Source organism: Stenella coeruleoalba, assembly GCF_951394435.1.
Source record: "Stenella coeruleoalba genome assembly, chromosome: 3".
Classification (NCBI taxonomy): Eukaryota; Metazoa; Chordata; class Mammalia; order Artiodactyla; family Delphinidae; genus Stenella; species Stenella coeruleoalba.
In genome coordinates this window covers 110,020,246-110,043,126 of record NC_137148.1, presented here as the reverse complement: position 1 = coordinate 110,043,126, position 22,881 = coordinate 110,020,246, and the positions used below count along the sequence as shown (strand labels likewise).

General features: G+C 41.0%; 1 long non-coding RNA gene across 2 annotated transcripts; it reads left to right on the top strand.

Annotated features, from left to right (window-relative positions):
* The first annotated feature begins 70 nt into the window (after positions 1-70).
* LOC307185151 lies at positions 71-22,771 on the top strand. 2 transcript variants are annotated; one of them, XR_013827896.1, is made up of 5 exons: positions 71-386; positions 5,412-5,546; positions 7,247-7,301; positions 14,195-14,274; positions 22,644-22,771. It is a non-coding gene; the product is annotated as an uncharacterized lncRNA (long non-coding RNA). The 2 variants fall into 2 exon arrangements; XR_013827897.1 differs by lacking the exon at positions 22,644-22,771 and adding an exon at positions 14,788-15,339.
* Positions 22,772-22,881: the final 110 nt, after the last annotated feature.

Genomic DNA, 22,881 nt, shown 5'->3' with positions numbered 1-22,881 from the left:
CGAGACTCCGGGTCAGCCGCTTTTCTTCCTGAGGCCCCGCCCCCCAGTTACGTACACGTGTACGTCACTCCCAGGCCCAAGAACCTGGGAAGGGCCGGCGAAAGACAGTTGGGAGGCGGGGTTGGCCATTGAGCATGTACACGGACCCCGCCGCCGCGCTAAGGGCGGCGGCAAAGAGCAGTGGAGCACCTCCCCTTCCAGAAGAAAGTAGGACAGCCGGTTTGAGGCAAAATACTGAGGAAGCGCTTTTGTCCTACTTCCGCTTTTTTCTTTATCTCAAAGGAAGTTCTGGTTGTGGCACCTCCTACGCCGCACCTTGTGTTGGGAAATGGGAGCACAAACTAATCTTAAAAGTCCAGAGGCGTCTCTCATCTGCTCTCCTTGAGGTAGGTTGGTGGGTAGAGAAGGCCGCCGTTGGAACGCGGCCTTCGGCAGTCTTAGCTAAGACGCTGTCAAAGTCAAAGACAGCGCCCTCTGCGGCGGAGGGGAGGACTCCACCCTCAAGTCCACCGCCTTGTTTTTTTCGTTCAGCCTCGTCGCACCGTTTTCTAAACCACTCCTGTCCTTAGATCAGACTGAGGAGCCTACGGCACTTAAGCCTTTCAATCCCCAACCCATTCTAAGCACATGTCTTGAGCTGGATGCAAGAGACACTGAGGTGGATGACATGCTCCTAGGTACGTTCAGACCAGCCGGTAAGTGGCAGGATGAAATGAAGCTAGCGAATCATCAGGACCCCTCGCTTGCATGGGCACCTGGAAGAGCAAGGAGTTGCTGAGAGTTATGGTGGCTTCCAGTTGTGGAGCGGAAGCCAGCTGTCAATCGGGAAGCAACTCTTTGTAATGAGCATTTCTGATAAATCGCTTAAAGATAGAAGACAGGGAATTTGAATTTCCATGTCTTCAGTAATTTGATGTGATGTCTTATTCTAAGTATTTACTTTGTAAATACTTAAGCATTGTATAAGCTTCAACCTCACAAAACCTGAATCCAGTACAAGAGTAGCTAGACAGGTAAATGGGGTCCCAGTACCTGGTGGCAAGTTTGTCCACACATAATGGGGGAGCGGAGGCGAAAGGGCAGAGAAAATTTTTTGTTTAAATTTTTCTGGTCTTGCCATAAAATATGAATTTTATTTCACACCTGCTGCCTAAGAAGGTACCTCAGTCTCCAGGAGCAATGCCCAAAGCCCACGTTGGGTGCCTTTAAACTTGCTAATCACCACACGGTTCTCACATTTTGGCTAAATCAAACCTGTTTTTGTCTTCAAAAACAAGCACTGAGTGCTCCCTGAGGCTGTAATAGGAGGTGTGGAGGGAGGAAGAAAAAGCCTTTGAAAAATAGAACAAGGACAAACAGATGCTTGTACACCCATATTCACAGCATTATTCACAATAGCCAAAAGGTGGAAACAACCCAAATGTCCGCTGATGCATGAATGTGTTTTTAAGATGTGGTATATACGTATGATGGGATATTATGCAGCCTAAAAAGGAACAAAATTCTAACACGATGCAACATGGATGAACCTTGAAAACATCATGCTAAGTCAAAGAAGCTAGACACAAAAAAACAAATATTGACTAATTACATTTACACAAGGTGCCTAGAATAGGCAAATTCATAGAAACAGAAAATAGAATAGTGGTCACTAGGGGCTGGCTGGTAGGAGGGATTGGAGAGTTACTGTTTAATGGGTACAGAGTTTTAGTCTGGGATGATGAAAAAGTTCTAGAGTTGGATAGTGGTGCTGGTTGTACCACAATGTGAATGTACATAATGCCACTGATTTGTACACTTTAAAATGGTTAAAATGGTAAGTTTCCTTATGTATATTTTACCACAATTTTAAAAGTAAAGAAAAATAAGAAAAATTGTACTTGACCTTCCTTCCTCTATCTCCTATTTTTCTCCCACCTAGGAGGATATCAATAACACCAAAGATGTTACTGGCTTTACCTATGACAGAGTCCTGTCTCCATCTGTCTACTCTGGGGTATTAAGCACTGGACAAACAAGCCAGTCTGTAAACAGATAGGGTAGGGGGTCCACAGAGAAAGAGAACCAGGTATGGCTTTCTTGACGTAAGAAAAGCCATATTTGGCCGAAGCCATTTTTTGATCTAAGCCTGGCCACAATGCTTGTCGTTGAACAGGTCTCAGTAATTAATGATCGTAAGGGAAGTGAGGGAATGCAGGAACAAAGGAAAAGCAGTCAAGAAACAGTAGTTCAGCAATAAAACAGAGTCCTAGTTCCTCCTCAAGGGATGTACATAATATGATACACATCTTCAAGTTCTACAGGAACTAAGGCCCCCACCCAGATGGAGGATGGAATGATGTTGATCTTTTCTGACACTTGTGGCTTTAATCACCTAAAGCTTTGTCCCAGTTCAATGTTAAAAATCTCCTCAGCTCAAGGCCCTTCATGAATATGCATATACCACACAAGGCCTTTCATGGATATGCACGTACTCTTGGCTTAAAACTTCCCCAGTTTTGCTGTTCAGGGAGACACTGCTTTGGGAAAGATCCCCGGTGTTCTCCTTTCTAACTTCAAGTAATAAATCCTTCATTCTCCATATCTTTGGCTTGGTTGTGTCTTTTGGCTCAACACCCACCAAGAGGGGAACCCAGTTTTGGGGTAACAAGCCTGACCTAGGCTGAAGTGCCTCAACTACCTAGAAGATCACTACGTCTGGGTTGTGGACTCTGTCTCTGCCTTCCATCTTGTGCGAGGCCTCCCCAGCCTTTAGCTAAACTGGCAAAAAACATCCCTATCTTTTTGTGTTCCAACTTCATACCTACCTGCCTTATTTGCCTTGGCACTGCTTTCAGTTTAAAATACCATTGGTTCTATCAATCTTTTGAACAATTTGTCCTTCTCAAAATGAAGCATAACATCAGTTACAGAGAGCACTCTTCCTGCTAAAAATAGTGTATTTGATCATCAGACTTATAGCTCAAGAGGCTATTCTGGGATATTTAAATAAATGAAGTCAGAAAAGGTTATTTAAGAATTCCAAAGAATCTAAAGGAGCAAGTTTCCAAGAATCGATTGTGAAGCAGTAAAGTTGCCAGAATATTTAATGTTAAAGGCACCATGGGTGTAGCACAAGTTCTTTTCATTTAGCAGAGCATCTTGAGTATTTTAGAAGGAAGTTGTTAAATGCCTTTCTCTGATACAATGATCAAATTTAGTTCTAAGCAATTAGCAAATTTTTTGTCTGTTTGTTTTCAGTACACAGTGTTCATAGCCTGCCTACCACAAGACAAAAGTTTCTCAGTCAGTTGGGAATTCATAGTCTTCCCTGCCAGGTGTCCAGTGGAATCCTGTTCTATATTCTGGAGCAGGTTCTGGAATCATTTGCTTCACAAGTAAGCTACAAACTCAGATAATGGTGTTTTCTGGCTTCCCTGATATCACAGTGAGTGGACCAATGCCCTTAGCAGAACCAGCGCTCCTTTCTTAAACTCTAAAACTCTAACAACTCAATAATAATGGTAATTACTTCATCTCTAGCTCCTACAGTATGTGCCAGACATTGTGCTGAGTGATTTGGATATCATAATCCATTTAATCCTCACAGCATACCCATTAGGTGGGTGTCATTTTCCAATTTTGAAGATGAAAAAACAGACCTGATGAGGTTAAAGAGCTTGTCCAAGGTTATATAACTTTTAAAACTCCAATTTCTAAATGGCCTCCTACAACTACACCACTGTTTTCTTTAAGCTCATGTTCCTTGTAAAGGCTCCATAGAGTAAATATGGGAAACAAAAGAATAAGAGAAATTAATTCAACTAGTCATTCATTGTAGACCTTTTGGAATACTTTCCTTACTTTCAGTGTTTTTGTTATGTATATATGATGGTTGAATTTGGTTGTGCCTTTTTTATTAGGTTAAACCAGCCTTTCCCAAACTGTGTTCTATGAGATATGAATAGGTTAATAATGTCATTTTGGGCTTCCCTGGTGGCACAGAGGTTGAGAGTCCGCCTGCCGATGCAGGGCACACGGGTTTGTGCCCCGGTCCGGGAAGATCCCACATGCCGCGGAGCGGCTGGGCCCGTGAGCCATGGCTGCTGAGCCTGCGCGCCCGGAGCCTGTGCTCCGCAACGGGAGAGGCCACAGCAGTGAGAGGCCCGCGTACCACAAAAAAAAAATAATAATAATAATAATGTCATTTTAAAGACTCTGAGAAGTCTAAAGAAAACCTGTTTAAATGTTGTTTAATTATAAGTACAAGTATAACAAGCATAAATATAAGGAGTTGTAGGGCACAATTTAGTCTCCTGGTTTTTTCCCTCAAGTATTTTTCTAATCTTAACACTCTTCTGATATAGAAACTACCATTACAGTTCACTCCTAGCCCCAAATTCGCTGAAATCCTAGTGTCCTTCCTCACACTATTATACCGTCTGCTTACATAGTAGCACTATGATCTCATTCTGAGGTCCTTTCCCAAAGCCTCACTCTTTTGCCTTTATTCGGGCTGATTACACTTATACATACGTCCTGCAGTATCATCAGTATCCCAAACCTTTCCCTCTTTGTAATCTTAAAATGCTGGGTGAACTTTGCAAAGATTTCTCCAGGCCACACAGACTGATACCATCAGGAAATTTTAACCCCTTCATCTAGGCCTCTTGATCACTGATAATTTTCCTGACCTGATTCATAGCCTCCTTACCTATAAGCTCCACCCTCTCCTCAACCAGCCCCAGACTCAGCCTTCTTCCACCTCTATAGCAGCTGACATTCCAACTCCACCCCCAAAGTCCATCCTCTTGGTCTGGTCTGCTGAGACCAGAAACGTGACTCTCACCTGCTCAGACTCACCTGCTCGGCTGGGCTTTGCTCTGGCTTGTCCTGTTCCTGAGTACAGAGGGACCCCCCCAGGGAGCTATCCTGCCATCTCATGTCTGCAAATTACAAAACTCTTTTACCATCTTTTGTTTAAAGTGTCAAATTCATCAGGACTCAGTGTATCCTGTGCTGGTTTCCCTTCAGCTAAATACAGCTTCTTTGTCTCAGGACAGAATGCTCTTTGCTTCTTGCTCTAAGACTCAAGGACAATGATTTTAAAAGGCCCTGTGGCCTCAGATAATAATTCACTTTTCAGGTTTCCTGATTAAAGAGGAATCTGGGGTATGAATATGTGTAATTTGATAAAGAATCAGTGTTACTATGAACAGTGTTACTATGAAAAATTTCATGTGGCACTCTGCCCAGGCATGGCGTCACAACCACAGGAGGACCATTTATTTTCTTATGGACATGTAGTTAATGTTCAAATGCAAAGTGAGTTCAAAATCTAAATATATCACCGACGATTACAGTTTGACACTTGAACGCCAGCAGTGCAAGCTCTAACTCAGAGGAGAGTGACTAACATGTTTTCCTGGCAGTGGCACAGGAATCCATCCCCATGGCCAAAGGCAGCAGCAACAGCTACAGCAGGCTGAAACAACAGAGGGGATGACTTGAGCTCACTGGAAGCATCAGTTTCTCTTCCAGACAAGACAAAGACAAGCCTGAAAAAGGTAGCGGGAAGAAACTTCCACTATGGAGATACTGTGAAACAAAAAGCATGATAAGAACTTTATGTATTCTTGAAATGCTTTGAAAGAATAAGGCACTCAGCAAAGAGTAGAAATGAGGTTAATTAGTCATTCTTCAGAAATGGATGACTGGCCCTTTAAGAATACTATTTAGTCTATTAAATATGGCCATATTTTGTGCCATTTCCACTGAAGGCAAGAGTTATTTTTGAAAAGAGCAATGAAAAGATCCCAGCTGAATATCCTTACTTGATTCAGTAGTTTGTGCCAGTGAACAGAGCTTGGGATATCTTTTTTTATTGCAATAGTACTAGCACTTGTTTTGAGAAGTCAGGAAAGCGTAGTATATTCGTCTTTCTCATGTCATCTTACCCCTAAATGAGATGAGATCCAGGGCCCCAAGAAGGCCCCATCACACTAAAAGATCTCTTCCAGTCATTTAGAGTGTCAGTAGAGTGACAAAAATGCCTCCATTAGGGCTTCTCTCTTATGTTTTTTCTTAGGGCTTCTTCTCTAAAAGTAAAATCCCCTTCTAAAGCAGAGAGGACACGGTGACAATCTGGCATCTCCATGTAAACAAACAGAAAGTAAAACTACGTGGTTGAGAGGAAGTTCATGAATGAGCTCCTCACTCCACCCCCTGCCCCCCACCTCTCAATCACACACACATAGCACTCAGCCTTTACTTTCAGATCCCTTAGGTGGGTTACTTTCTCTAGAATTTTCAGTGGAATTTCCTAAAGCACTGAAATATTTGAGAGCTGCTGGTGCTTGTGAAGCAAGGCTGGGCACTTGCCCTGCCTCTGTGAGAAGTAGCTCCCTTTGACTAAAGGCGTGGTTGCTGGTAGCAGAGACATTCTGTTCCCTCTATAAGAGGCAACACAGTGTAATGAAGCAGTAATAATTACAGCTGTGATACTGGTACCAGAAAAGACAAGGACAAACAGAAATAAAATTCCAGAAACATATCCAAATATGAGAATCCAGTATATGATACTTGGCATTTCACACTAGTGAGGGAGAGGTGGTGTTGAGATATTAGCTAACCATTTGGGAAAAAAATTTTAGATCCCTACCTCAAACCGTATGCAAGAATATATTCCTGATAAGTCAAATACTTAAAGGTTTACAAATTAAGTTTCAAAAATAAAAACATAGACATATGGGAACATATGTTTATGTATGACTGATTCACTTTGTTATAAAGCAGAAACTAACACACCATTGTAAAGCAATTATACCCCAATAAAGATGTTAAAAATAAATAAATAAAATAAAAACATATGATTACCAGAAAATAAAGGTGAATATATACATTATATATATTTATGCAACCACACACACACATAATGATCTTTTGTAAGGACAACAACAAAAGACAAAAACAGTAAAAGCAAAGATAGAAAAATGAATGCAGAAAAGACCGTAAACAAAATGAAAAGCAATAAATACAAAGTTCAAAAAGATTACCGCCAGACTGTAAAATTAGCTAACTTAGTTAACTTGTAAAAGATTGTAGAAGATTGATATCACAAATGGTATTTGTTTGGGAGAGATGCAAATGATTTCTATCTGGTAGAAAAGATACTCCCAAAGATTATGCTTTCATTGCCCTGTAGAACAATAACAGGTTTTGTATTTAACTTAGCAATCTAATTTCAGCATTGTTTCTTTCACTTCAGGATCTTGAGTTCTCCATTGAATGATCTTTACTCTCCTGCTGGTCTCCTCACTGAGGTAAATAAATCACTGACATAGCCTCACTATATATATTTGTATGTTTTTAACTTTTTAAAAATTATATACTTTGTCCTGAAAAAGTTAAACATAGAATTACCATATGATCCAACAATTCCATTCCTAGGTATAAACCTAAAAGAATTGTAAACAAAGACTCAAACAGATACACATACACCAATGTTTACAGCAGCATTATTCACAATAGCCGAAGTGTGGAAACAAGCTAAGTGTGCACCAACAGATGAATGGATAAACAAAATGTGGTATACACATGCAATGGAATACTATTCAGCTATAAAAAAGGGATGAAATTCTGATATATGGTACAATATGAATAAACCTTGAGAGCATTATCCTAATTGAAATAAGCCAGTCACAAAAGGACAAATGTATGACTTCCTCATATATGAGGTACCTAGAATAAGCAAATTCATAGAACATAGAATGGAGGTTACCATAGGCTGTGGGAAAGGGTGAATCAGAGTTATTTTTTAATGGGTACACAGCTTGGGGTTTTTTTTTTGGGGGGGTAGCGTTTTTCTGTTGTTTTCTTTTTTTAGAAGATGTTGGGGGTAGGAGTTTTTTAATTAATTAATTTATTTTTGCTGTGTTGGGTCTTCGTTTCTGCGCGAGGGCTCTCCCCAGCTGTGGCAAGTGGGGGCCACTCCTCATCACGGTGCACGGGCCTGTCACTATCACGGACTCCCTTGTTGTGGAGCACAGGCTCCAGACGCGCAGGCTCAGCAGTTGTGGCTCACGGGCCCGGTTGCTCTGCAGCATATGGGATCCTCCTGGACCGGGGCCCAAACCCGCGTCCCCCACATCGGCAGGCAGACTCTCAACTACTGTGCCACCAGGGAAGCTCTCTGTTGTTTTTGTTTGCTTGTTTTCGGCCGCGCCGGTGAGGCTTGCTTGATCTTTTTTTTTTTTAATGAATTTATTTATTTATTTTTGGCTGTGTTGGGTCTTCATTGCTGCGCGGGGGCTTTCTCTAGTTGTGGTGAGCGGGGGCTACTCTTCCTTGTGGTGCACAGGCTTCTCATTGCGGTGGCTTCTCTTGTTGCAAGCACGGGCTTTAGGCACGTGGGCTTCAGTAGTTGTAGCATGTGGGCTCAGCAGTTGTGGCTCACGGGCTCTAGAGCAGAGACTCTAGAGCACAGGCTTAGTTGCTCCACAGCGTGTGGGATCTTCCCAGACCAGGGTTCGGACCTGTGTCCCCTGCATTGGCAGGTGGATTCTTAAGCACTGTGCCACCAGGGAAGTCCCAGCTTGCTGGATCTTAATTCCCTGATCAGCGATTGAACCTGCGCCCTCGGCAGTGAAAGCACCGAGTCCTAACCATTGGACTGCCAGGGAATTCCTAGGTACACAGTTTCTATTAAGGATGATAAAAAATGTTCTGGAAATGGATAGTGGTAATGATTGCCTGACATTGTGAATATACTTAATGCCATTCAATTGTATACCTAAAAATGGTTAAAATGATGAATTTTATGTTTTGTATACTTTCCCACATTAAAAAATTTTATTCTTTGACAACAACTTGGGAAGAAATATCCTTAAGGTATGTGACATCAGGGACTTCCCTGGTGGTCCAGTGGGTAAGACTCTGCGCTCCCAATGCAGGGGGCCCAGGTTCAATCCCTGGTCGGGGAACTAGATCCCACATGCATGCTGCAACTAAGAATCCCGCATGCTGCAACTATGAGCCTGCATGCCACAACTAAAAGATCCTGCATGCCACATTAAAGATCCCACGTGCCACAGCTAAGATTCAGTGCAGTCAAAATAAATATTTTTTTTAAAAAAGGTATGTGACATCAAATATTCTTTATATATACATACTTGTCGTAAGTCAATCATAAAAAATGGACCAAAGATTAGAAAACAAAGTTCACTAAATAATAATACATAAGGTCCCACAAGCCACATGGTGCAGCCAAATAAATAAAATAAAATGGTTTAAAAGAAAGAATAAGTACAAATGACAAATAAATATAAAATGTTCAACTTCACCTGGGATTTTTTAAAATGTTAATTAAAACAACAGTGAAATTCTATTCTTTATAGCATATTGGAAAAACTATATGATATAAAACAAACTGCAATACACCTTACTGGCAAAGGTATCAGGGAAAATATGATCTGGTTCTGTCGTTCTAGAGAGCATTTTGGGAAAAGTGTGCATACTCTGTGACAAGAGTTCTACTTCAAGGAATATATCCTTACAAAATGATGGGCAAGCATACTTCCCCTGTGTATACAAGAGAGGGAGTATAGTAGACTACTTAACCCTACAGCCTGGGCTTGAATACCAGTTCCAAGTGGCTTATAGTCTACAAGCCTCAGTTTCCTCACCTACAAAATGGGGGAAATAATAGGACCTACCTCATAAGATTGATGTGACACATAAATAAGACAGTTATTATAAAATGTACATTACCTGACACAGAGCATATGCTCAAGAAATATTAGAGGTGGTCGTTACTGTTGTTGCTCTAATAGGATATTGTGTGAGATTTTTCCCAGTTGTCCCAGAATTGGTGATTAGGGCCCACAGGTGAGAACAAAGAAGTGAAAACTAACCTGCACCCTTAAGAAAATTGCCAGTAATTGGAGCCAGGCAACTCCCCAAGAGACTAAGCAGAAACAGGCTAGACATTACCAGCCTCCTCCCTACTCCAACCACCCCACCCTTCCAGGTCTCTGTAGAAGTGAGGAGGAGTGAAGGGCACTTGGTGATTTGCTTTGCGGGGAGTGCAGAATTACTTCATGATGAGGAGGGATTTTCTCTTCCCAGCAGGAGAGAGGCAGAAGGTGCTCTCTCCAGGGAAAACAAATGAGAAGGGAGGCTCTTGTAAAGACTGGAGAGAGGTACATAGGGAGGGGAGACCTCCATTCCATGCCTTAGTTGGCCATTTGCTGAGGCAGCATGCTAGCCAGTTTCCCCCTTTGAACAAAGGAGGGGCAGATATGAACAAAAGAAAAGAAAACTGAAGACAGCAAGCTATATGAAGGGACCAAGAGAGGAAAGTAATATGGTGTGACAAGGAAATAAGTATTCCCCCTGGATCTACCGCACGTTAGAAGAGGTGGCTGAACTTGAACTGTTTCACCAGACCCTACCCAAGAAGCTGCTGGCTGGGAGAGACCCTTGCAACAGGAGGCAGCAGTTGAGAAGGAATGGTCAAGCTGGAGCTGGGATCCCCTCATCAGGGAACTATGGAGTAGGAGGCCCAGAGGGGTCCTCCAAGGACATCTATCCTGGACATGTGCCACACAGTGGGTATTAGCACAGAGACCCATCAGCATAGACTAGAGAAACAGGGACAGTCAACAGAGAACCTTACAGACACACTCAGGCAAGTATAAAACCTTTTGATTCCAGATTTCTATTATTTGAAGCTAAAAGTATCTTAATATACTTCTTTCTCTGTAGACCCAATTTCTCTCTCTTCATGTACTGGCTGCCTGTCAGCTCCGAATGTACATGTTTCAAGTCCAGCCCTATGCAGAGATGAAAACTGAAGACCTTCAGTTCTATTATAAAATTCCCAGGTAATGGTCCAGCTTGGCTCAGTCAAACTGGTTCAGTCAGGTATACCTGAGAATACAGGGTCACTAATCCCAGTCTCAGAAGACTGTGTCATCATGAGCTGGAAAGGCACCCCACACATGTCTCACAGTGTTGATGCAGTGGAAGAAGATGTTGTCCCAGAATCCTAGAGCACTGAGGAATCCAGATAGTCCTGGGTGGGCTTTGAAATAAACATTATATATATAGGGGAGGGCATTTACTATACTTCACTTTCCAGAGAGCTTCACAAGGTAATGTGTAGGGACTGTGGGAGTTTGGAAGGGCAGAAGGAACTGGATCTGAGAAGAAATGAGAGAGGTCATTGATTGCCACAGAGGGAGAGAGTGGTCATGTCATCTACAATGTGACCACCCTTTACAGCAGCCCATAAATCTTCAGTAAAATCATGAGCCACTTGGTGTGATGGGATTTCTGGTGGGCACATGAAAGGGGAATGCAACTTCATAACCAGGTGTGACCTGGGGCAGGAACCTAAGAGGAATTAAACCGCTAGAAGAGTAGAGTAGTCTTTGAATTACCCCAGACCCTGGATATCAAAGCCAGGTTTACCCAATTCTCTAAGTGCACTGAAGCCTCTAGGTGACAACTGGGTTACGATTTTAATGGCAGGGAAAAAGAAGGAAACCACAAAAGATTTCACCAATAGCAGCGTGATTAAATAACCTGTGATTAAATTAAATCTGGCTAACTATCAATACAAGTTAGAATCCTGATCCTTCACAGGATGGGGCTTCTGTGCTTTTTCTGCAGTTGGCCTGGTGAAATGGAGCAGTGAGGAATTTCAAAACTCGCGGATGTTCTTTAGATTCTAAGACTTCTAGTCTATATTTGCTTCTTTGGAATCAAATTTCCCTGGAACTTTATTACAATGGTCTATTTTCTTACCATACTGATTCATATACCTTCAAGCCTTAAAGCTCTTAGATGGTGGGAGCAGGGATTTCTGTGACCTCTAGCCCACATTAAGGCAAATTGGGCTTTGAGGGAGAATGGGAGAAGTGGCAAGTACTCTGAAAAAAGTTGTCGAAAACAGAATGAAGGGACTTCCCTGGTGTCGCAGTGGTTAAGAATCTGCCTGCCAATGCAGGGGACGTGGGTTCGATCCCTGGTGCAGGAAGATCCCATATGCCACGGAGCAACTAACCCCAAGCGCCACAATTACTGAAGCCCGCGAGCCACAACTACTGAAGCCTGCGTGCCTAGAGCCCGTGCTCCGCAACAAGAGAAGCCACCGCAATGAGAAGCCCGTGCACCGCAACGAAGAGCAGCCCCCACTCGCTGCAACTAGAGAAAGCCCTCGCGCAGCAACGAAGACCCAACGCAGCCAAAAATAAAATAATTTTTTTAAAAAAGAAGAAAATCAGAGATATAATTTAAAAACAGCCCCACTTTCTAAATGCAATAAGTATCTTCATGTAAAAATTATTGGGATTAAAATTCACTTTGAGGGAGTTCCCCGGAGGCCTAGTGGTTAGGATTTCAGGCTTTCACTGCTGTTGCCCGGGTTCAATCTGTGGTCGGGGAACTGAGATCCCACAAGCTGCGCAGCGCAGCCAAAAAGGAAAAAAAAAATTCACTTTGAGGATTTAGCAATGATAAAAAGCCCTTCATATGGATGCTAAACAGACTTACTGGGGTGATCATTTAGTACTATATAAAAATACAAGTCATTATGTTGTACACCTGAAAGTAATACGTGTCAATTATACCTCCCAAAAAAAGTCCTTCATGACATCTATTTTTAAATAGATTCATGAAACTTCACTGAAGAAAATGGAAAAGAAACAGAATAGTTAGTTTTTTTATTTGTTTGTTTGTTTGACCATGACATGTACCTTGCAGGATTGAACCCAGGCCATGGCAGTGAAAGCGCTGAATCCTAACCACTAGACCACAGGGAACTCCCAACAGTTAGAATTTTTAAAATGCAGAGACAGGGCATAAATGTTTTGTCACAAAAATAATCCTGGTTCAACATGTAATGAATGGAAAGGTGTATAATACCTAAAATGGAGAAGATTTACAAATGCTGGTAATACTTGGAAATTTGAAGCAACTCTTAACAATGTCTGGAGTTGATTCAAATTTTCCAAATTCTCAAAAGATTGCTAAAAACCAGATGGTGCAAAAAGAAAATCTTTATAGCAAATTTACCCATAGCAAGTACAAGAAAAGGATCTGTTGACAACTCCAGAGCCGTCTTGAACTTGAAGCACTATATAAAGTGCTTCTCACAAAAAATTTTAAGTGCTCTTAGGATGTACCTCCTTTTTTTTAGAAAGAGGCTATCTTGCCGCTCTTATTCATTAAAAAAATGTAATTACTATTTTCTGTTTTGCTTTAGACACCACATAAACTGAATCTTGATTTAGTATTTTTCTGATTAGCATTCTAATGAAAAATGATTTAGAGGTATTTATTTTTAAGTATTTTGGCCAACTTGGGTTTTTTCACTAGTAGCACTAGTAACGTGGAAAAAAATTTAAAAAGCTTTTATCAGTTGTTTTATCTATCACAGAAAGGAGTGTTTGGTATGGTAAAATATTACTCACTTCATATTTTTTAAACCTTAAGATATACATTCAAAGACAATACTAAATTTTTACAAATGTTTAATCTATGTACACATAAGGACCTAAAAGTAAATTCTGTGTTTTTCCATATTTTTTACATTTACCAGAAGTAAAACTTTTCTTTAAAAGTCAAAAACTTAAGAAACAATTCTGTCTAGAAATAATTCTGCCACAACTAAGAGTTTGCATGCCACATCAACTAAATCCCACATGCTGCAGTTAAGACCCGACACAGCTAAATAAATAAATAAATAAAATTCTCGAGAAACATTGTCCATGATATTTTAAAATGTGTTAGAATTAGTTAAGTTTCAGTTGTGGGACTTCCCTGGTGGTGCAGTGGTTAAGAATCTGCCTGCCAATGCAGGGGACACGGGTTCGAGCCCTGGTCCAGGAAGATCCCACATGCCGCAGAGTGGCTAAGCCCGTGTGCCACAACTACTGAGCCTGTGCTCTACAGCTCACGAGCTGCAATTACTGGAGCCCACGGGCCCACGCATCGCAACAAAGAGTAGCCCCCGCTCGCTGCAACTAGAGAAAGCCTGCGCACAGCAACAAAGACCCAACACAGCCAAAAATAAATAAATAATTTTTTTTTTTAAAAAAGAAAACCTCAAACATCTCTATACGTAGATAGTGGAAAGTAACATGCATTGTTTTCTCAATCTCTATTTTAAGTTTTTCCGTAATGAAAATGGATCATTTGTGTTTTAATAAAGGCAGGAGGGGTGTGGTTTCAAGACTCGAGCTCAAACCGGGATAAAGTCATTTTTGCCTCAGGACCCACGTCGCAGAAAAGGTACACTAGAGGGGGTGGGCAGCCAGAGGCATTCGATGAATGAGGGTATGTCTGGAAGAAATATTAGATCATCATTCCAAATTTCACATGAACTTTAATAAATCAACCATCATATATCTGACCTTGCAATTAAAATGTTTGGATTTAGAGCACAGAAGTTTATATCCTCCTCACCAGAAAAGGGAGAGAAAGAGAGCTGAGATGGGTATTTTCATTTCAGCTAGTTTCCTTTGTGTTTTTTTTGTTTTTTTTTCCTTTGTTTTTGCTATATGACATTTCTATTTTAAAAAAATATTTAAATATTTATTTATTTATTTTTGCTGCTCTGGGTCTTAGTTGTAGCACACAGGACCTTTTTTTTTTTAACATCTTTATTACAGTATAATTGCTTTACAATGGTGTGTTAGTCTCTGCTTTACAACAAAGTGAATCAGTTATCCATATACATACGTTCCCATATCTCTTCCCTCTTGCATCTCTCTCCCTCCCACCCTCCCTATCCCACCCCTCTAGGTGGTCACAAAGCACCGAGCTGATCTCCCCACACAGGATCTTTTAATTGTGACATGTGAGCTCTTAGTTGTGGCAGGCATGCAGGATCTAGTTCCCCAACCAGGGGTCGAACCCGGACCTGGGAGCACGGAGTCTTACCCACTGGACCACCAGGGAAGTGCCTATATGACATTTCTAAATGTTTGGCCACCTGTAGGCCTTTGTAAAACACGTTACCTCTCCCACTGTTGTCTACTTGTGAAAAATTTTACATGGAAATATCTTATGAAGAGGTCCTGTTATAGGATATAATGTACAGCTTTTGTTTTTTCTGCTCAGCATTCATTCCTTAAAGTATTCCTCTGATCTTCTTCATTCTGGTGGCTTGCTAACTGTGGGATCCCACCCCCTACCAGAGGGATGGGCACATCTCACTAAGAAGCCAAGCAAACTCCTACAAGGGAACTTCACTGTTGAAATGAGGCACACAGGTACCACAGGGGGTTCGACCTGATCATCTGCTGGCAATTGCCTAAAAAGGTAGCACACAAGCTCCTATGACTAAGATCTGGACTTTTCTGGTTCAAGGCCTTCTCAAGGCTGTACTTCCTCTTTCTAAATTATGAGCCAGCCAATAAACTACTAATAAAGTCTTTGTTTATTTAGCCAAAGTTTTGTTTTGTGTTTCTTGCAATTGAATCCTAAAATATATAAGGGCATTCATTCTATATTATCGCAAAATACAGTCATTCCTCAGTATCCTCAGGGGCTTGGTTCCAGGACACTTTCCAACGCCCCCGAAAAATCCGTGGATGCTCAAGTTCCTTATACAAACCAGTGCAGTATTTGCATAAAACCTACACACATCCTCCTGTGTACTTTAAATCATTTGTAGATTATTTGTAATACCTAATACAATGTAAATGCTATATAAATATATACATTTATATAAATTTATACATTTATACATTATAAATGTATAAATTTATGCATTTATACATTTATATAAATGTAAATGCTATATAAATATACATTGTAAATACATGTAAATACTATGTAAACAGTTGCCAGTGCAAATTCAAGTTTTGCTTTTTGGAACTTTCTGGAATTTTTTCCCCAAATATTTTCATTCTATGGTTGATTGAATCCATAGATACCCAACCTGCAGATAAGGAGGGCTGACTATAAACAAAACTGGCTAGAGGGGAAGGAGAGTTGTATAATGGAAAAAGCTCAGGGCAGTGGGCCTTGGATAAATCACTTAACAAAGAGGTCTGAGTCTCAGTCCCTTAATTTGTAAAACGGGGATCCTCTGGGGGCAAGGCACAGAAACTTGACTTGAACCATCTTAATCACAAAAGAGATTTACTGAAGGAAGGCTGTGATAACCCAAAGAATCAAAGGAAAAGGCAATCAAGTCTAGGTAGGTCTTTCTGTCTCTCTTCTCTACTTCTCTCAGCATGTCAACTTCCGTTTCTCCTAAACCAGCAAATCCTGGACTCAAAAGCACACAGCTTTATATCACAGCAAGGCATGTCATCAAGGCCCAAGGACCCGAGCAGCTGTGTATGAAGATGAGAGAATACGATACAATTTTTGAGTATTTAGTTTTCAAGCCCCCTTGGAAAGTGGAAATAATTGAGGAAGGCAGCTCTTAGCCCACTCCAGGGAGCTTTAGGCACCACTCTCACCCACAAGCCCAGAGGTGGATGGAAGGGCCATCCTTTTTTTCATTTGGAGAACCAGAGCCTCATATCCACAGAGGCCCGAATGGCTTTCCACCAGTCCCCTTGCATGGCCACTCCCCTTTACAAAACAAATGGTCTCCCTGCTCTGAACCTCTCCCTTACTTAACCAAGTTAGTCAAATTCTCTTATCCTACTGGAAGGAGAAGAGCTCTTTTTGTGGTACGCAAAGGCATATGAAGGAAGAACCCACATTTGATTTTGCACCAGGGTCCAATTTTACAGCACTTTTTCCTGAATAGTTGCAATAACTAGTTGTAAAACATAATGAAAGGGCAAAAACCTTTAAAGTTGGTGGATCTGTTCTCTCCCCTCTTCCTGATGCTGGTGGAGCTAGTTTCCATTGTGGTTAGTCTCACATTCTTATGAAAACACATTCACCAACTTCTGGTGCAGGATTGTAACAGGGACGAACTAAATGGGACTCCATGTTGGATCTGTTTCTTTGACTGTAACCTTTGCTCTCTGTTGCTTTTGTTATTATAATCATACATAATGACCTGCCACAGGGAACCCTGCCCCTCTGCCTGAATGTTAAAGTGCCTTTGTTCAGGTCACAGGGAGACAATCTGACCCTGCCCACCTGTGAATGGCTGCAGAAAAGAAGAAATTAACACATCCCCTTCCCGATGATGGCCAAGCCAGATAAAACTAATGCATTACCTTTTTACTTTACTTCCTCACCTCCTCCCTCTCTCTGTTCTATGAAAGAAACTGGCATCCAGACCCCGATAAGATGGTTTTTGGGAGACCCTAGTCTGCAGTCTTCTTGGTGTGCCGGCTTTCCGAATACAGTCGCTGTTCCTTGCCTCAACACCTCATCTCCCGATTTATTGGCATGCCGTGCGGCGAGCAGAGTGAGCTTGGACTCGGTAACAGGATCAGCTACATAATATGTAGGGCCCAGTACAAAATTAAAATGTGAGACTCCCTGTTCAAAAGTTATTAAGAATTTCAAGACAGCAATAGCAAAGCATTAAGCCAAGTGTGGGACTTTTCTAAGCACAGGTCCCTGTGGAGTGTATCGTTTCCCTGCTCATGAGGTGGCAAGCTATGTTCTGTGCTCAGCTCTCTAACCACAGATGCTCATGAACCGGTCAGGGCAGGAAACAACCATCCTGACCAAAAGCAACCCAGTTCAGAGATGCAAATCTCCCTCCAGCACATCCATCCTTTTACATCCACCTTTCCCCCACATCTTTCTTTTTTTTTAGTCAAAAGTTCATAGCTTTATTTATAACAACCAACAACTGGGCATGCTCTATGGCACATCAACAAGTTAATGGATAAGCAAGTTGTCGAATAGCAATAAAGTTGAGTACAAGTTAGCATTAAGAATTAAACTATCGGGGCTTCCCTGGTGGCGCAGTGGTTGGGAGTCCGCCTGCCAATGCAGGGAACACGGGTTTGTGCCCCGGTCCAGGAAGATACCACATGCCGCGGAGCGGCTAGGCCCGTGAGCCATGGCTGCTGAGCCTGCGCGTCCGGAGCCCGTGCTCCGCAACAGGGGAGACCACAACAGTGAGAGGCACGCGTACCACAGAAAAAAAAAAAAAGAATTAAACTATCTATAATTGTAATAACTTGGGTGGATCTCAATATGATTGAGTGAAAAAAGCATTGTTAAAAAGAACACTGTATTATTCCATTCATATAAATTTTAACCCATTGCAAAGTATCTACAGTGACAAAAAGCTGATCAGTGGTTTCTGAAGGATGGTGACAGAGGGGTGGTAATCAGGAATTACAGTGTTGCATTAAGAAACTTTTGGTGGTGATAGATATGTTCATGATCATGATTGTGGTGATGATTTCAGCCTTATAAAAAGCTTATAATATATAAAATATTTTATAAATATCAAATCTCATCTTCATACACTATAAATATATGCAAGTTATTGTATACCAAACCTCAATAAAGCTTTAAAAAAGTGTATTGTCCCAAAATGAATATATCATGGAAAATAAATACCACATAATAAAATGTGCCTTTTGTCTATGTCTCCTACTGTTTTCTAACATTGAGTTATGAAATAAATCCAACTTTGTTTCACAGCAGCATAGTGTCAATTAAAATCATTAGCTGAGGTAAGGTTTAATTCTCAAAACCAGTCTTTCAATTTCAGTTTCCTTTTCTTTTTTTTGTTTTTTAATTTTTTTTTTATTGGGGTATAGTTGTTTTACAATGTTGTGTTAGTTTCTACTGTTCAGTGATGTGAAGTAGAGTTCCCTGTGCTATACAGCAGGTTCTTATCAGTTATCTGTTCTATACATATTAGTGTATATGTGTCAATCCCAATCTCCCAATTCATCCCAACCCCCCTTTCCCCCCACATCTTACATAACTATAAGACACTTGGTGGAAGCTTTCCTAGGATAAAAGGATAGTCTGCTTAAGTCTTAGTAGTGTTCATTTTTTTCCTTTTTTTTAATTGACGTATAGTTGATATACAATATTATATGTTACAGGTGTACAGTATAGTGATTCACAAATTTTGAAGGTTATATTCCATTTATACTTATTATAAAGTATTTTCTATATTCTCCTGTTGTACAATATATCCTTTTTTTTTTGGCTGCATTGTGCCTTCGTTGCTGCACGCGGGCTTTCTCTAGTTGTGGCGAGTGGGGGCTACTCTTCGTTGCAGTGCACAGGCTTCTCATTGTGGTGGCTTCTGTTGTTGTGGAGCACGGGCCCTAGGCGCGGGCTTCAGTAGTTGCAGCACGCAACCTCAATAGTTGTGGTGCACGGGCTTCGTTGCTCCGAGGCATGTGGGATCTTTCCAGACCAGGGATCGAACCCATGTCCCCTGCATTGGCAGGTGGATTCTTAACCACTGGACCACTAGGGAAGTCCCATACAATATATCCTTGTAGCAAACCTAATAGTTTGTGCCTCTTAATCCCCTACCTCTATCTTGCCCTTCCCCCCTTCCCTCCTAAAGTGTTCATTTTTGCCAGCTAGAAATTACTTGCAGCTTTCACAAGAGTTTTAAATTTTTCTCAGCTTCTACCCATTAAGGTTTACAGTACTTAGTGTCTGAATTTTAGCCTGGGCCCTCTGGACAAAGTTGTGAGTCCCTCAAGTCCATGGGCCTCAATGGGAAAGAGCTACATTGGCTTGGTCTTGCCGTTGAAAAAAAAGATTTTTTTTTTTTTTTTTGGCTGTGTCGGGTCTTAGTTGCGGCGCACGGGATTAGTTGCCCTGCATGTGGGATCTTAGTTCCCTGACCAGGGATTGAACCCTTGTCCCCTGCATTGGAAGGCAGATTCTTAACCACTGGACCACCAGGGAAGTCCTGAAAAAGCAAAACATTATTGTATTGTGTGTGTGTGTGTGTGTGTGTGTGTGTGTGTGTGTATCTGGCCCCTGTATCTAGATGCTTTCAGTTAACTCTTGTAGGTTTTCCAGGTGTGCAAACCAAATCACCACAAAAAATGTCATTTGCTTCCTCCTCTCTATTTCTTATATCTTATTCTGTCTCTTGCCATTTTACATTTGCTGTAGTGCAATTTCCTTCTTTTTTTTTTTAAAGCTCTTCCTGAGCCATTTGTTTCCTTTTTTTAAAATTAATTAATTAATTTATTTTAGCTGCTGTGGGTCTTCACTGTGGCACGAGGGCTCTTCATTGCAGCCCACAGGCTTCTCTAGTTGTGGTGCATGGGCTCTAGAGTGCAAGGGCTCAGTAGTTGCGGCATGCGTGCTTAGTTGTGGTATGTGGGATCTTAGTTCCCCAACCTGGGGTTGAACCTGGGCCCCCTGCATTGGGAGTGGGGAGTCTTAACCACTGGACCACCAGGGAAGTCCCTGCAGTGCAATTTCTTTTAAAATTAGCTGACAAATGGGAATTCCCTGGCGGTCCAGAAACTCTGCGCTTTCAATGCCAAGGGCCAGGGTTTGATCCCAGGTCAGGGAACTAAGATCCTGCAAGCTGCACAGTGTGACCAAAAAAAAAAAAAAAATTTTTTTTTTTTAAAGTTACCTGACAAATACATCTTAATATCGTTTTGTGGAAAACTTGAAAGTTTGTGAATAAAGTTCATCTAGAAAAATAAATACCTAGGAGCAATAAAGAAAACTGAGGAAAAGAAGAATATTTAGGAGGGACTTGCCCTACCAGATATCAAAATATTCTATAAAATTATGGAAATTAAAGCAGTACAAATCCTGGCACAAACAGATCTTTGGAAGAAAACAGAATGTCCAAACAAATTAAATTTGTACATATTTAGTTATGAAAGAGTGGCATTTCAAGTCAATAAAGAAGTGATAGGGCTTCCCTGGTGGCGCAGTGGTAGAGAGTCTGCCTGCCGATGCAGGGGACACAGGTTCGTGCCCCGGTCCGGGAAGATCCCACATACTGCGGAGTGGCTGGGCCCGTGAGCCATGGCCACTGAGCCTGCACGTCCAGAGCCTATGCTCCACAACGGGAGAGGCCACAACAGTGAGAGGCCCGTGAACCGCAAAACAAACAAACAAACAAACAAACAAAATATATATATATAGCCATAGGGACTTCCCTGGTGGTCCAGTGGCTAAGACTCTGCACTCCCAATGCAGGGGGCCTGAGTTCGATCCCTGGTCAGGGAACTAGATCCCACATGCATGCTGCAACTAGGAAGTCCGCGTGTTGCAACTAAGCGTCCATGTGCTGCATCTAAAATATCCTGCATGCAGCATCTAAGACCGGGGCAGCCTAAATAAATAAATATTTTTTTAAAAAGAGCAAAATGTATAATCTATCAAAATTAAAAATTCACATTTTTAATGTGTTAATATTAATTAATTAAATTAATTAATAAAATTTAAAAAATAAAATTAATAAAATTAATTTTTATTATAAAAAATTTTTTATTATAAAAATAAAATTAATATTAATTAATTAATTAATAAAATAATTGTTTAATTTAATTAAAATTAAATTTGATAATTTAATTTTAATTATCAAAATTAAAAATACACATATCCTTTGACCCAGCACTTTTACTTCTAGGAAGTCAAGTTACAGAAACATGGGTGAGTGCTTAAAAATCTGTTCATTCCATCTTTGTGTTAAATGATGTAATTGTTCAACAACAGGATACTGGTTGGATAAATTGTGGAATATCCATGTAATCCATATAACATAATACATGAAAAGAATGAATTGGATCTGCATGTGCTGATATGGGAAAAGATGTCCATAAACACAGTGAGGAATGAACAAAGCAAGCTGAGGAACAGAACAGAGAGTAATATTCCACTTTTTAAGGAACAAGATGTGCACAAAGGTTGCATGACATCACCTTCTCTAACTCCCATTGCTGAATCACTCTTTACCCCTTACGCTAAATTATTTTTCTTTAGAGTATTCACACACGTTGGACATTGCGTTTGTTTATTGTCTGTAGAAAGCTCCATGTGTACAACGACTTTATTTGTTCAATGCTCTGCCTTCAGTTCCTCAAACATTTTAATTGAAAAACATAAATTAAAAAAAATGAATGGAGACACAGAAACATACATACATATATATATTTCAAAAAGTTATCTATACGCAGACCTACTAGAGAATGGACTTGAGGACACGGGGAGGGGGAAGGGAAAGCTGGGACAAAGTGAGAGAGTGGCATGGTCATATATACACCACCAAATGTAAAACCCATAGCTAGTGGGAAGCAGCCGCATGGCACAGGGAGATCAGCTCAGTGCTTTGTGACCACCTAGAGGGGTGGGATAGGGAGGGTGGGAGGCAGGGAGATGCAAGAGGGAAGAGATATGGGGATATATGTATATGTATAACTGATTCACTTTGTTATAAAGCAGAAACTGACACACCATTGTAAAGCAATTATACTCCAATAAAGATGTTAAAAAAAAGTTATCTATATTTCAAAGACTGGATTTAAGAGAATAAATTTCTATGACTGACACTAAATACTAAAATATCCTTAATTAATATTTGTATAATCTTTTTCCAGTTGAAAAAGCAGTTTTACCTATATAGCCTTATAACGTCATTATGAAAAATATAAACAACATATATTTGCATTTTATAATTTGCTAAAGTCATTCTTTCTCTTTTTCTTTCTTTTTTTTTTTGCGGTACGCGGGCCTCTCACTGTTGTGGCCTCTCCCGTTGCGGAGCACAGGCTCCAGACGCGCAGGCTCAGCGGCCATGGCTCACGGGCCCAGCCGCTCCGCGGCATGTGGGATCTTCCCGGAGAGGGGCACGAACCCATGTCCCCTGCATCGGCAGGTGGACTCTCAACCACTGCGCCACCAGGTAAGTCCTAAAGTCATTCTTTTTCAATTGATGGTCCCAATCTTGTTGAACTCATTCCTTTTTATTTTGCTATCCAAACTACTTCTAGTGTCCTGAACAATGCA